The sequence below is a fragment of the Bos indicus genome, chromosome 10 (assembly GCF_029378745.1).
Source record: "Bos indicus isolate NIAB-ARS_2022 breed Sahiwal x Tharparkar chromosome 10, NIAB-ARS_B.indTharparkar_mat_pri_1.0, whole genome shotgun sequence".
Lineage (NCBI taxonomy): Eukaryota > Metazoa > Chordata > Mammalia > Artiodactyla > Bovidae > Bos > Bos indicus.
In genome coordinates, this window is record NC_091769.1 from 68,945,492 (window position 1) to 68,951,311 (window position 5,820).

Here is a 5,820-nt window from a genome sequence, read left to right on the forward strand (position 1 = left end):
CACCTTGCTTAGCCCCAGCCAAGACTAGGTACCCTTCCTTTGGGGCTTCCCTAGCCCCTTGCCAATCCCCGTATAGAGCATGCTACACATGTATGAGTGTCTGTTTCCTTGTCTGGCAAGCCACTCTATTACAAGTTTCATGAGGATAGGTATTTTGTCAGTTTATCTCTGTATCCCCAGCACATAGTCAAGTGCTTGGCACCCAGTAGGTCAGCAATATTTTCATAAGACTGAAAGCAAAAGAACCTTCTCCTCTGAGGCAGTACTCATAGATATTTTTGAAGAGAATTTCCTATTGGAATGCCTCTTGACCTTAAAAATGGTGAGCCAATCAGAGATACACCACTATGATAGACCTTGACATGGGATTTAAACCTTAGAAAAAAATATGAATGAGATTATAGAGATAAACCACTATCAAAATACTCTAGGTAGTAAGTCCTTAGTCCTCTGTGTACTTTGGAGCCTGCTGGTTGTTATTTTGACAGATATTAGCTAATTCCCATTCACAGAGGTGAATAAATACATTCATGGAGGTGAAAGGGGGTGGTGATATCAGAATCTGATCCTCTGGGTTTCTGCAAGGGGAAATTGCTATCATGACCTTCCCTTCTACCTTGACTGTCATCCAGTCCTTGCTCTGATCAGGAAGAGAGTGACCTCAGAAAGGGGCTTGGCACGAACACCTAATGGATCTAGCCAGGCGCTTCCTTAATGTGGTAAGGACTCAAGCTCCCTAGCCTAATATTTTTAAAAAACTAACAAGTAGGCCTCTTAATTGCTAACAACATAGCAATATAGTTTTGCATACTAGAACTTAAGAAATATGTCTTTGAAAGCCTACTATGGGACTTCCCTGGTAGTACAGTGGATAAAAATCCACCTGCCAATGCAGGGAACATGGGTTCAACCTCTGGTCCAGAACATTCCACATGCTTTGGGGCAACTAAGCCTGTGAGCCACAGTTACTGAGCCTGAAAGCTGCAACTAATGAAACCCATGTGCCTAGAGTCTGTATTCCACAACAAGAGAAGCAACCCCAATAAGAAGCCCATGCACCACAGTGAAGAATAGCCCTGCTACTGCTGCTGCTAAGTCGCTTCAGTCGTGTCCGACTCTGTGCGACCCCATAGACGACAGCGCACCAGGCTCCACCGTCCCTGGAATTCTCCAGGCAAGAACACTGGAGTGGGTTGCCATTTCCTTCTCCAATGCGTGAAAGTGAAGTTGCTCCGTCGTGTCCTACCCTTAGCGACCCCATGGACTGCAGCCTACCAGGCTCCTCCGTCCATGGGAGTTTCCAGGCAAGAGTACTGGAGTGGGATGCCATTGCCTTCTCTGGAAGAATAGCCCCAACTTACTGCAACTAGAGAAAGCCTGCACGAAGTAATGAAAACTCAGCACAGCCAAAAGTAAATAAATAAAAATTAAAAAAATAAAAGCCTATTCTCTATGTGTGTTTAAGAAGGTGAATTTCTAGGCAAATAGCCAGACACCGTCTTTCCCTCACTTTTCTCACCTGTGTTTAATTTATCTTGCTTAACTCCATGTATTTTTGTAAACTGCTCTAGATTATTGCCAGAAGTGGTAGAATTTAAAGGAACAGATTCAATAAAAACCTTATCATCATTGAAACTTTTTTGTTTCCAACATCCTTGCCTCTAGCTATGTCCTTAAAGTAAGATACTGATCAACTGAATTGAGTAGTTGGTGCTGCTGGTTTGGTGATGTCCTGCCAGGAGCTGGTTGTGGACTACAGGAAGGGCTCCATCTAAATAATGAGTATTCTCCCTAAGCCCTGTTTCACGGCACACTCCAAAATGGGGACTGCAAGGTGAGTTCACAAAGCTGATTGTTTTCTTTGGGAACATATTTGCCACATTTTGCTCTCACTGTGCTTTGAAAATTAACCACCAGAGTCTGGTCATTATGGCTTCATTAACTATTCCTTGTAATTGCACCAGTCATAATTAATTCATTTGTTATTCGCATGGGTGACAGACGGACACTTTAATAGGTTTTCCTCAGGGAATTCCACATATTAAATAATATTGATGGTGCTTTTAGAAAAGGTTTAAAGGAGAACCACAGTATGATCTATTTATGCAAGAAGCAATGAATTATTTTATTATAAAAATGGAGTTAATTGTTTTAATCCCTCAAACTTTGCAGATGAAAGCCAGAAGGTATATAAACTAGTCCTTCCTCCCTCCACCAGACATTTCCAATCTATAATTCAGACTGCCAAAATAAAGTCATTTTTATAAAAATAGATGGTCCATTTATACAAATGCATACCAGAATATTTAAGCAAATAATACTTGAATTAATTTCAGGTTAAAACCTTTCCTTTAAGCCTTTCTCATTTTTTTTTTTTTCCAGAAACCATCTGTATTTTAACATCTTACTGCACAGCTGCATTCCTCATGTTTAATTTATGTTGGAGATCTTTTGTGACAAGTCCAACTTATTTTTTAAATGAAATCAATTCATTTTAGGTAAAACATTGGTGACCCAAATATTACACACTTTCAAATTATGCATAATCCCTTCCTTACCCCCTGGGCTACACACACACACAAACACACACACACACACACCCTCTCATCCCCCCTTTTTTTTAGTAGGGCTGAATGAAAATTCCACACTGCTGAATATTTAACCAAATACTTTAATCACTGGTTATCTGGTAGAAACATCAAGCCTATGCTGACAGACACACAATTAAGTGGCAGAACTAAGGCAATTATCTATATAATTCAGGTTAAAAACTAAACTCAACAACCAGTTTTGCCTGAAATACCCCAATCATGGAAAGGGAAAAAAATCGTCACTTCAGTTCATATTATCCCCATAATTGCCTTAATTCCCGTTTGACTCAGTGTGAGTGGAATCACAGACACATAGAATTTGTCCCTTGGAGATTATCTAGTCCAACCCCCTTATTTTTCAGATGAGAAAATTGAGCCCCACAGAGGTCAAGTGCCCTGCCCAGGTCATTAGCCAGTGATGGTGGAGTCCAATCATGAACTCACATTTCCCAGTTCCCAGCTCGGCATTTTTGCAACAGATACTGTCTTGCCCGGACTCCATTGTTTCTAGAAATCAAGGAAATGATGCCAGCATCTAGCCAGCACACTAAACTTTAAATGAAGACAGCAAAATGTCACCCAAGATCTGGAACTCAAACCAAATGTACCAGTTCACCTTAGCTGAGTATCAAATAATTTTCTCTACACACGTTGGACTAACCTTAAGATGACCAGCTTTTAAAAGTACACAAGAGCATGACAGCCAGTAGGTTATATAATTTGGAAGTGGGAGAGGGCTAAAGAGATCCTATTTTTCTTTTTTTTTAAGTACACATGAGTTTTTACAAAATAAATGACAAACATTTTCACATTCCTAATAGGTATCCAATGAAAAACACTACAAAAGCTTTTAAGACACACAGGAAAACTCAGGCCCAGGATGTTGTATGAGCTTTAAATCTGCCTCAGTGTCAAAGCACACAAGCTGGGTTATCACTTTGATGACCTTCAAGTAAAGCAAACATGTTACATCAGAGTGTTACGAAAGAATCCACACCAAAGTTCCAACTTTTCTCCAGAAAAGCTCCCAGCCTGTTAGTGAGATGCCTATTTTCAGTCTAGCAGGGCATTGCATTTGACAAACATATATCTTTTGTCTTTGAAACAAGAAAGTTTGTGTAATTCTGCCAAAAAGGTGCTTTCATTTTTAAAGACAGCCCAGAAGCCCAGTGGCTTAGTTTACCTGCCTTTTCTGCCTTGAAGCCCAACACATGATTCTTTGTTTCTTTGTTTTCTGCATTTTTCTGAAAGGACTTGTCTGATTTTCAGGGTCATGGGGTCTACCCGTAGGGTGGGTTGTTAGTATAAACCACCCAGGGAAGGTTGTACTTGTTCTACATTCTACTGGCTAGAACGGGGAGGCCCCAGACTAAGGTCAAAATTATTATGTGGAGATTAAACTGTAGAATTTAATTATGTGTTCTGTTACTCCTGGTACATTTATTAATTTAGCAGTACAAACTGACTGGAGCTAAACAAGCAGGACTGATTAATTTGCAAAGACATCTAGGTAACAGATTGTGATCAAAGTGGAGACCTGATCCTGTTAGATTGAAATGTGTTGTTTTGTACTGCAGGAAGGACATGGAGCAGCATGGTTTATCTTTATCAATGCTTTCCTCTGAAGGAGGGGAACAAGCTTGCAGATACTAATCAGGGCTGAGGCCCTGCCACTCAATAATTACCCACTGTCTCATCATAATCCCGGAACTAAGCCCCTGCCCAATCCATCTGGGACCCTTTTCCATCTATTGCACAGCTCAAGAATATGTGTGTAAGCTATTACCTCTGGTCGTGCTATCTGTCCCTTGAGTATAGATTCATGGCAGTGACCAATTAGGTTGCCGTGTTCTCTTTTCCCTTTGCTTCCAAAGCATCCTGTACTTCTCAGTGCTGGTAATGAAGCACAGATTCATCAGGGTGCAGAAATTCACTCACCTAAAAAAGCTGCCTCGTCATTGTCACTGATAAACATCATCTGATGCTTAATTTCATGGGCTGCTTTGCAAAGAAGGGTGGTACGACCAATCATTCTGTATCTTAAGGTTACCTTAAACAAACCACTCTCAACCTGTCGCTGCCTTCTGCCAGGAACAAACTGGACAATGAGGAAAATATTTCTGACCCCTATCCAGAAATCAAACATCTGGGAAGTGAGGAAGGTGAACGTGGAGATCCTTGAATCCTGGATCCCTGAATGGAGGAAACTCAGTACCATGTCACTGTCAAGAGCAAGGAATCCTGAAGTTCAGGAGACTTGGGCTGAAACTCTGGGTCTGTTCTTTACCAGCTGGTCACTTAACCCCTCAGAGATTCTACTTTCACCCCAATAAAACAGCACCTACCTCACAGGGTGACTTTGGGAGTTAACTGGGTACAACTTTACAAGCAATAAAACCTCAGTGAGTGTTAGCTAGTCCCACTGTTTTCTGTAGCTCCATTACATTTATAGCCAAAACCAAAAAGCCTAGATCCTGATCAAATTCTGCCAATCGTTTCCTGCTGTTTTTGAGTACAGATCTTCCTTGATTTACAATGATAAACCCATTGCAAGTTGAAAACATTAAGTCAAAAATGCATTTAATACACTTAACTGACCTAGCTTAGCCTCGCCCACTATAAACATGCTCAGAACACTTACATAAGCCTACGAGTGGGCAAAATCTTCTAACGTAAGTATAAAACATTTTAAAAGTAAAAGTACTAAAAGTATAAAACAGAATGGTTGTATGAGTCCAGAAAGGTTGTAAGGGTTTTGGTTGGTTTCCCTCAGATAGTGTGGCTGACTGGGGGCTGCTGCTACCCACCTGCCCCGCATCACGAGAGAGGATTGTACCACATGTGATGAGGCTGGGAAGAGATCAAAATTCAAAATTTTAACTACAATGTCTACTGAGTGTGTATCACCTTCATACTATCTTAAAGTCAAAAAACTATAAATCAAACCATTGTAAGTTGGGGACAATTGTATATACATTTTATCCTCCCAAATAAATTGCACATTCCTAAAGAGTAAAATCGATATCTTTTTCTCTTGTATATCCCACAAATGACAGTTAATAATTGCTTGCTGATTCTTCTACTTAAACTTCAGAACTCTTCATAAAATTCGTTGTAAACAGTTTTGAAGGTGGGAAGGACAAGTTGTCAGTTATAATTTTCAAATAAAGAAATAGAGGCAGGGACTTCCCTGGAAGTCCTGTGGTTAATACTCTACGCTCCTAATGCA